Source organism: Azolla caroliniana, unplaced genomic scaffold (genome assembly GCF_043228905.1).
Source record: "Azolla caroliniana isolate FFs.n. ecotype wild unplaced genomic scaffold, voAzoCaro1.0.p SCAF_15, whole genome shotgun sequence".
NCBI classification, from domain to species: Eukaryota; Viridiplantae; Streptophyta; class Polypodiopsida; order Salviniales; family Salviniaceae; genus Azolla; species Azolla caroliniana.
The window spans coordinates 16,216,541-16,226,514 of record NW_028230450.1 but is presented as its reverse complement, the minus strand read 5'-3'; the positions used below and the strand labels follow the sequence as shown (position 1 = coordinate 16,226,514).

General features: G+C 43.0%; 1 non-coding gene and 1 pseudogene across 2 annotated transcripts; both read right to left on the bottom strand.

The window, feature by feature from the left end:
- Positions 1-1,051: 1,051 nt before the first annotated feature.
- LOC147854822 (callose synthase 11 pseudogene) lies at positions 1,052-6,945 on the bottom strand (annotated as a pseudogene). The gene is made up of 2 exons (XR_015531075.1): positions 6,851-6,945; positions 1,052-6,807 (listed from the first exon to the last, which is right to left on the bottom strand). The product of XR_015531075.1 is annotated as a callose synthase 11 pseudogene (transcript).
- On the bottom strand, positions 3,645-3,729 carry LOC147854823 (small nucleolar RNA J33). Its single transcript, XR_015531089.1, has one exon. It is a non-coding gene; the product is annotated as a small nucleolar RNA J33 (small nucleolar RNA).
- Positions 6,946-9,974: the final 3,029 nt, after the last annotated feature.

The window sequence follows — 9,974 nt, the reverse complement described above, 5'->3', positions numbered from 1 at the left end:
ATAAATAAATCGGAAGTGATGGATGTGAAGAACAAACACCCTTGCCACGACAACTTCTTCGTCCGTGCCATCTTTGGTACATACCGCAAGTCACTATGAGAAGAAGGAAAATGCCAAAAATTGTAAGAGCTAACCACTTGAACAATACGTTCAAGTTTTCAAACCCTGGTAGGAGCGATGGAGTGAAGAAAGATGATAGATCTATAATGCACAAGAAAGATGATCAATCTATAATGTATCTATTTCAAAAATATTCTAAATTATGTTCTTGGTGTTTTGGGTTAAACAAGGTTCGTGGCTGAATTTTTATCTCCGAAATTTTAAGCATTGTGCGAAAATTTGCACACAATTTTCTCAGCCTGCTCATCCTGCATGCACTATTCAGTTATGCTACCCACATATACCACTACCCTTGGCATAGTGCCTCAATCTGCCAAAACCCCAACTTTGTGGGCTATGGCTCATTCAACAGTACATGAACTCGTATACGCAAGAATGTGAACATTCTAGGTCAGGGGAATGCTAAATATTTTTCGGGTATCACACTCCCTACACCTTTTGGGCTACAGTGTACAAGCTTGCCAAAAACAATGCCCAAGATAGTCCAAGACAGAGAATAATGCCCTTAGAAACTAAAGGCAAAGGCCCTTGTATCCACCCGTGTGTGGAAAGGGCTAAGGTCAAGATTTATACTTGTAAAGTAAGTATAAAAGCCAATTTGAGACCTTTTCACTTCTTCATTTTTAAGATTTAGCCTAGAGATTTAAACCACTCTTACCCGTTTCCCTAACAATAGCGTAAACAATGTTTGAAGCATGCAGCATAATCATGGTGTGGAGGAAAAACTATAACTAAATTATGAGATGTTAGCTTAAATCTAATACACCTAGAAGTGACACAAAGGAGAACCATACCTTTTGCAGAGGCTTGCTTTCGTGGCAACAACAATACCAAAGAGCACATTACCTCCTTGATCCTAATTCGGCAAGCCAACTCTTACAATTTTCCATCAATAATGGCCAAGTACTTTCAACAAAGGGATGAACTTCGCTAAAGAAAAATACTTCATGTGTTTTGTTCAAACTCAAAAGAATTTAATGGGATACGCAATCTTCGAATTTAGATAAGGTAAAAGAACAATAATGTGGAAACAACAATGAATCTAGCTTTCTATTCCAAAGAGATAAAACATGCACATAAGGGAGGGGAAGCACCTCCCTTTCTGAAATTAGGAGTGGATCTAGGAAACCCTAGGCCTCAAATCTATGGTCACAAAGGGCAATCCACGAGCGCACTAAGCTAAACTAAGCTTCCTACTACCAATTTCACCTTCTGGTAAATAACTTGCTATGGGTTGTCCGGTCGGATCGAACAACACCGTGATTTTACATTGTCAAAGTAGTCGGGGATCCGAGGGAGCTCGAAACCATCACGAGATCTTCTTTCCGGCGACAATCCTCGACATCTGAAGGCCCCTACTGAAGGCTTGGTTGAAGAGGATGCGGGTTTGCATCGCTTGGAAGCCGGGCATCCACGAGAAGATGGCGAGCGGGACGAGCACCGCGATGGCTAAGGCGAGCTCGTAGAGCCTCGCGATCGAGACGAGGACAGGCCACACATGCGTGTCAGCCAAGAACGGCTTCAAGACGAGGGCGATCGAGAGGAGGCCCCAGCCTGTGGGCACGAAGGCCAGGGAGCCGAGGAAGAGATCAATGAACTGGAATGGGGTTAGCTCGGCCAACAACACAAAAACAATGGCCACAAACATGACTGCCAGGAGCTGTATTGATCTGTAGTAGAGATGATTCTTAGCCGCGTATTTGTTCGCGGCGACACCCAAGATCACGCAAAGCGTCATCGCACATATGATGACGACCCACGAGATGAAGTAGACAACCACACTCTTGTTCCCATTGGTTATGTGTAGCCTATACACCATGCCATATTGGATGAGGAAGAACCTTAAGCTAAGGAAGATCTCCCATACTCTTCCCCAGAAATCGGTGGTCCGCAGGTGGTCATGCTCTTCATTCCACCACACTTCCCAGCTCTCGTCAGACTTCGTTAGAACCCCGCCTTTGTGCCACAACCAGCTTTGGAAGTCTTCGAAGTCGTACACGGTTTGTAGCCAATCAAACCCCGTTGGGTTGAAGATGAAGGGTGCCATGATCCATGTGAGTGCTAGGAACCATGTCGAGAATGTCAGGATAATGTACACGAATGTGCCAGATGCGATACCCCCATATGCTTCATAGATGATTAGCAACACGATGAGCTCCACGCCTTTCACGAAATGGCTTCTCGCGTAGAGACGATAGTTCGCGGCAAACTTTTCTCTTTTCACCACAAATCCACGGCCAGTAGCACGGTATTTAGCACCCCCATGAAGTAATGTACGGCCGAAATAGTGGCTCTTTGTGCCCAGCGAGAAAGTGAAGAAAAGCGAACAAAGCTCCAGTTGCATTGTGAGGAAATCCCACAATGCTCGGCTGAACCCCATCTCTAGTACATTCTCCACCAACATCGGTAATGCTGTGAACAAGCCGAGTTGAACGACAAATTGTTGGTTTAAAGATGCTCCAAGTGCTTTGCTATTGAGGCTCCCGGAGATCATATCCTCCAACCCGCTCAATGCCAGGTACACTCGACCCCACAAGAAAGCGTAGACTGTGAGCACGACTATCATGTTGTTAATATAGAAGCCGACGGTGGTGTGGTAGAAAGAGAGCATCCTGAAGAAATCGAGACGATGGCCAAGCCGGTAGACATCTCGGCTCAATACTTGTTCACCATTGCCACTCGAGACTTTAGCTTCGAAGAGAGCTATCTGATTGAACCCCACATCTCGGCCTTTCCCGACTTGAATGTATTCGTGATGCGTCACATTCCCTCCTCGGAGCGTGCAGTTGAATCCGGCGAAGATATCCTCGCTTATATTGATCACACGCGAAGCTTTGCTTATTCCACCTCTTGTCAAAAACCAGAGCCTATCAAACACATCTGGGTGGCCATAGTGCATCCTAACCTTCAATGGATTTGCCAACACACGTTGCCCCAATGTGACAAAGCTGGCTTCTTGAGCTGACATAAACCATGCCAAGGAAGAGACAGAGCCAGTAAAAACATGCTCTCGAACACCGAGTATCTGCGGCCTCTTAAGACCGTAATGGTTAGTGAACTCTTGAAGTAAATTCCTCATCTTAAGAGCCTCCTCAAAGTAGTTGTCTTGATTCATATCAATGGTTTGAACGCCATCACCCCTAGTGAAGATTAGGGCATGGTTTTGATTCTCAGGTTTCCCTTCTCCGAGCTTGAGAGGGCCGGGGAGCTGAATCCGGTAAATCTCAACTTCTTTCTTAAGAACTCTGTCATACTTAACCAAAACTGAGTAATATTTGTTGTTTTTCGTTTCATCGACATATGCCACTCGCATGGCCGCATGTTGTTTCATGAGAAACAGAATGTCATCGGCTCGTATATCCCTCTTTTGTTTCTGGCTTCCATATATCTGGCATGCTGCCACATAAGTGAACTTCATTGCATCCATACCTTTCTTGTTGGAGCTCTCAAGCATATTGCTCATAGGACTCTGGGTGGTGCGTCCATCGTTAGGCGACATTGTGTTAAGTTTGTCCATCTCCGTTCCATATTTTAGAGCATCTTCTGATACACCATCGAGTACTGCGAGTGTCTCAAGCGCACGTTGATAATACATCATCCCCCGTACGGTTCGAGCTAGTGTTTGCCCTCGATACGAAGCCCATAACCTAAGGTCTGATAGATGATCTTTCCAAAGGATTCCCTCAGGATTCTCTATGTTTTGTAATCCCTTCCTCTCTAGAAAATTATTCCACTCGTCCGGATAGATGCTTTGGAGGTAGAAGAGGATCGTCACTCCATCCTCGTTCGGAGTTCTTAACTGCTCTTTAGTGTACATCACATCTTCACTATAATATGGTGTCAGCACACTGAAAGAGAGCATTTTCTCGACGGTAGGAGCACGAGGCATGTTCATGAAGAGAGAGTTGCTAAAGAACGTGATTCGTCTCCTCGCATCTAGATTCTTAGGTACATTGTTCATAGCTTCGTGTGTGCTGAGTGTGGTATTCATCCTCCTCAGCCTATGATAGAAACCATCATCATTCGGAAGCTCGACAGCATAAAGAAACAAGAGCTCATTATTAGGTAATGCCAAGCCAGCATTCCTTAGAGACTCGTGCCCTTGCTTTGCTGTGTGGAAATCTCGAATTACAACTTCGTATAAGTTCTGGAGTGCATCTACCACTCTTTGGATGGCTTTTCCATCGGGTTTCTCCAACAATATCTTCACTAATGCCACCACTCGGGCATGAACATTGACCAATTCGGTAACCTTGTAGTCCCTACAGAAGGTGTTACTGCGGATTTTTTCCTCTATGTCCCAGAAGAGATGTTCTACTAATCCGTGCTCTTGGCTGTCTTCCCGCAAAATCTTCAAGAGCATGTGCTTCAAGCTCTCATAACTCTCGATTACTGCACATCTTCGGTACTCATTCTTGCAAATCTTGGCCCAGAGTTGCGACATCAAGCCACCATGCCATTTCTGTGTGAAACCAAGAGCAACAAGAACCTCGTTGGACAGCAGTACAGAGGGCCACAACATGACACTCACATTCCATGTATCTAGTGGAATCTCTAGCAATTCAACTTCATGATCGCTCACTAGATCCTCCTCTCGAAAATAGTGGATTATCTCATTCCACAGGCGAGTGAACTTCAATGATTCTTTGCGCGTATAAATCCTTGTGAGACCATATCTAAGCTTCACTCTTCTCACCATGTTTCGAAATAAGGTGAGGAGACGATGGTGGGGCATCGTCGTGGCTAGTTCTGATCCCACTTGGTTTTGACCCTGCTCCTCTGGCATCAAGTTGAACCCCACAGCACAAGCAAAGAATGGAAATCTCAGCTTCAATTGTTCGACATTGCGAATCTCGCCAATGTGAGCGGAGAGCCCGATCAAGGCTCCCACTCCAGACGAAAAAACAGAGTACCAGATCTGTATGTCCATTGTGTATATCAACACCACTGGTGCCCAAAGCAATAGCACGACAAACCTATTCTGGTTGCTGAAGAACTCATGCCATTCAAAAGACGGAACTTGGAGATTAAGCAATTGTCGTGTGGGTTCGACCATCGGTCTCACTTGCAGAAAATAGCTGAAGAAGAACTTCGAAGAGAGAACGAGGACCCAGAACAAAGTGTATTTAAAAGTGTCGATGATTCCTTCACGCAATCCTCGTCCTACGAATGATCTTGTGTGGAACCACCAAGTGAGAGCATGGAAGATTCTCCACTCAGATTTCTCCACAAAATTCCGTATCCAAGGAAGCACGAATAGTAAGAGCCCGAGCATCTCCGGAAGCACAAATATTGAAACAGCTATGGAGAACTGAAATACTCTCCGATCGGTTTCAATTGACCACCCATTATCAGCTTCTCTTTGTTGCCAAATGCGTGCCAACATGACAGAGAATACGATGATCCAACTGAATGCCACCACAGACTTTAAGAACATTCGCACACTGAGAAGCTTTGTCTCTCTTGATACCAAGCTATACTGCATCCCTGCATCTAAGATGGACTGAACCGCTCGCAAACCCGACCAAGTGATGAAAATAGTTAACAAAGCTCCTTGCACATCTCGATTATATAGTGTATTCCATGGCATTCCATCTCCATTGAATGCAAGAATCATCATGAACTGAAATACAAGGATGAGACCTATCCACAGATGGTCAAAGCTACGGAAAATGTTCCAGAAAGACCTTTGCTCCACATAGCCTGTTTTTCCGACCTTCTTCGACGTGGTAGTGTTAGTTTCACTGGGGAACCGAGCAATCCGACCTTTCGTCTTGCGTTCCTTTTGAGGAGTGAGAAGATAGTTAGAGGTTTTTCTGGGTGGCCAAGAGAACTGAGTAAAGCATCGATCTGACCAAAAGTACTCATTCATGTCATCGTAGTTCCGCCACACCGAATGAGGAGCCTTTCCATCGTTCGAAGCCTCGGCTTCGCCTTTGACGGCGTTATAGATGGGTTCGATGACCCTACTCAAGAAGTTGTTGTGACCATAGGAGCAGGGGGTGAAGCCAAGCCCTGTCTCCTCATCTATGTATGGGGGGTTAGAACTACTACTTTCAATTATTTTGTTGAACTCCGAGGCCATATTATGGAAGATGAAACAGAGACATTCAGGCATGAACCGGAGGTTTGCGGCTTCTCCCCATATGAGAAGGTAGAGGCAAGTGTACAAAAGCTCATGGCATTCATCCACAAGGTGAGATGGTTTGGATCCTTTGGGTAACCGGAGGTTGGGCTTCTTGTTGAGGAAAGAGCACCAATTTGTGTAGTTCTTCAGCGTCTTCCGGCGGAGGAAATGGAGGACAGTGGCATCTATCCTGTCGTGGTAGCGCAGGGTAGACATGCGGAGGTCGTAATTCGCAAGGAGGAGCACAACATGTTCGCGTTGGTTCTTCACATTATCGGCTTGGAAGCCGAAGTAGGTGCCGAGCCAGCTCAATATGTCCATGGTTTTGTCATGTTGTTGCCATAGGGTTAGGGCCTCGGGGGGAGGGGGGGGGAGGAGGCTCCAGCCTGAGGCGAGGGCGAGCGAAGCCACTCTCACTTCAGGCGGGGCCAATTCCTCCTCCGTGCCGCCACGATTCACATCTTCGAGCAGTTGCTCATCGAGAGGGAAAATGTTGTAGGCCGCAACAGCAGTTGCAGGTGCCGGCGTAGTAGTTCCTGCCGGGGCCATAGCCCCTTCTCCTACAAGAAACAAAAAAATAAATAAAGAAGGAAATTCTCTCACCACTTCAACTAAACTCAAGCAGCTCCTGAATTCAAAGCTGGGAATTGCTGCATTCCATGGCTAGGGGGGCCTCTTTTAAGATTCTCCCCTTCTCCATAGCCCCTTCTCCTACAAGTAACAAAAATTAAATAAATAAAAATTCTCACCACTTCAACTAAAATTAAGCAGCTCCTGAATTCCAAACTAGGAGTTGCTGCATTCCATGGCTGGGGGGGGGTTCCTCTTTTAAGATTCTCCTACAAGAAGCAAAAACAAAATTCTCTCACCACTTCAACTCAACTTAAGCTTTAAGATTCTCCCCTTCTCCATAGCTGAGCTCAAGAGAAAAAAAAAAGGGAGGCAAGAATTGTGGAGCCTTAAGGAGGAGGAGGAGGAGAATGTGTGTAGTGGAAGAGGGAGTAGTAGTAGAAGTACATAGTAGTATGTAGAAGAAGAAGAGTAGAGAGGCAGGCAAGAAGGAGCAGAGTATGTATGTATGTGGTAGAAGTAGAAGAGTAGAGAGAGGCAGAATCTGCAGTAGTAGAGCAGAGTGACAGGGGAGGGAGATTGGGGGGGGGGGGGGGTTGGGGGTGTGCTTGACAGGTGTTGTGCAAATGTAAGTACATATGTATTCTACCGTGGGTAGGGTCCATTGGACGGGACACGAGGGAGGGGACATGACCCAAGATAAGGTCGCCCTTCGTCTTCTTCTTTTTCCTCTTTCATACCTTTTGGGGGAGCAAGGATGAAGGCTGGGGTCCGAGAGCTCTTTTGTCCTAGTAAACCAATTGTCTCATGGGCCAAATTTGATCTTAAAAGACGTTAATGTCTTTCTTTCTCAGTTTAGCGCCTATGCTGAAAACACGTCCAACAATTGTGACAGCAATGAGTCATGCTTGAGAAGAGGTGGGGTTGGAAGGGGGCGAGGATGAGTGGGAGAGCGAGGATGAACGCGGGGGGTCCGAGAGCTCTTTTGTCCTAGTAAACCAATTGTCTCATGGGCCAAATTTGATCTTAAAAGACGTTAATATCTTTCTTTCTTTCTTTCTCGGTTTAGCACCTATGCTGAAAACACGTCCAACAATCGTGACAGCAATGAGTCATGCTTGAGAAGAGGTGGGGTTGGAAGGGGGTGAGGATACTCTTAACTCGGATACTATGAGATTCCGAAAGGACTATACTGTTTTAAACTCGTGCCATTATTGTATCCCCATCGGGAAACTTTTCGGCTTAACATTTCTTTTTACTATTTCAAAGACAAAAACAAAATGGGAGTTGTTTATCTCACTCCTTTTTTCTTTCTGTTTTCTTCAATTCTCTATTTCTTTCGTCCTTTTTCTTTTAAAGGTATGTGCATATCTAAAATGTCTCACACTAGAACTACCTCATGTATTGGCACTGAAGTTCACTTAACATCGTCGAATAACGCTTCTATCTCATAAGATATCATCACTTTTTATCTACGTATTGATAACAACCCTCTTCTCTAACGTCTCCTTACGGTTGTTTATTATTTATCATCTCTTCTCCTTGTTATTATATAGTTTTTATCACTTCTCTCCCTCTCAAGCGATCTTCTACAAATCATAATTAACTCTGTTATGTATTTATACCTACGAGAATTAGTTTAATCTTTGGACGATCGCGATTATTACTATCCTTAATAGTAGCTAATTGTAGTTAACCACACACCTTGTCACGAGATCACACATCCTTATTAAAACATCACCAAAGAAGGTTAAGATAACCAATCACTTTAAACTTAGAACAAGTAGACATCATTATTCTGTAGTTTATTTATTTATTACTAACATTGAATTCCATTCGAAATTATCGTTTGATCAATTCTAATTTCAAAATTAATTTATGCATGATGGTCTTGGCCTAATCATGAAATTGTTGTTATTATTATTTATTAGATAATGCTCTTATGCTAGATTTAACATAAAATCTATTTTATTTATTACCATGATAAAATACTAGTATTTTATAACAATATTTAGTTAATTATGAAAATGTAACAGAAACTGTTATCTTGACCTTTTCACAATGTGTGTTGTAAAAGTGTGTAGATTAATATAAAACGGGTCCTTGATGCAACAACATCATAATGATTGCGATTAATTAAAATATAATTAATCGTTCTTATGTTGGGAAAATATGACATTGTGAATCAATCAAGTAAATAATTGTTTTACATATTCATTGAAATTTGAGATTACAATTGTCTTCCAATTTAGCTTGTATAATCTCATTCTCTTGTTTTGGTTATTTGTCTTTACTTTTTCTTCTTCCTTTTTATGGCTTTAAGTTGTTACCTTGCTTTAGCTTCCTACCTTTTTTTATCAATGGTAGGATCACAAACCCTATTTTTTGGCTCACAATATATTATATCATTCTTTGTCACTCTAAATTTAATTGATGTACTTTGAAGTCACACTTGCCCTTCACACGTTCTTTTCATGACGGATTCCAAACTCTAGATGCCCTTAAGTTCATGTTCTTTTCGTACACTGTGGTATGGGACACCGACAAGGGACTTGGATCTATCTCTCACCTTCGCCAGGAAGTGGTTAGGTAGACTCACACAATTTCTTCCTATCGTTCCCTGTTAATTTTTCTTAACATTAATTAAGATTCTAATTGTTGGTATCAAATACACATTTTCTACTTCTTGATATGGGATATCTTCCCATTGAGATCACAACCAATGGAAAGGGTTATTGAGTATATGATGAAGGTTCAAACAATTCTCTCACATTGATTTTCTAGAATTGCATGGGAGCAAATAGCAATGGGCCTGGTTTTGGCTCAAACTGAATTGAACAATTAAACCATGAATTAACGGTTTATCGGTTCAAATACAAATAAATTGTTTGGTTTGATTTAAAATGTGATAGTTCGGTTTGGTTTTGAATTTCACTGTTTGGCGGCTTGACGATTTATTGATTTCAGTTTAAAGGTTCAAAGTTCAAACATACCTCTAATTTTTCACTCTAACTTTGAAGACTCAAGTTTCAATTTTAAACCCTAGTTTTTACTATGACAAGTCTAGAATAGAAAGGAAGAAGTACTACGTATGCACTGCGTTGTCATGAAAACATACATTTTGGCTTACAAGGATTCGAACCCACAATGTCTTGGT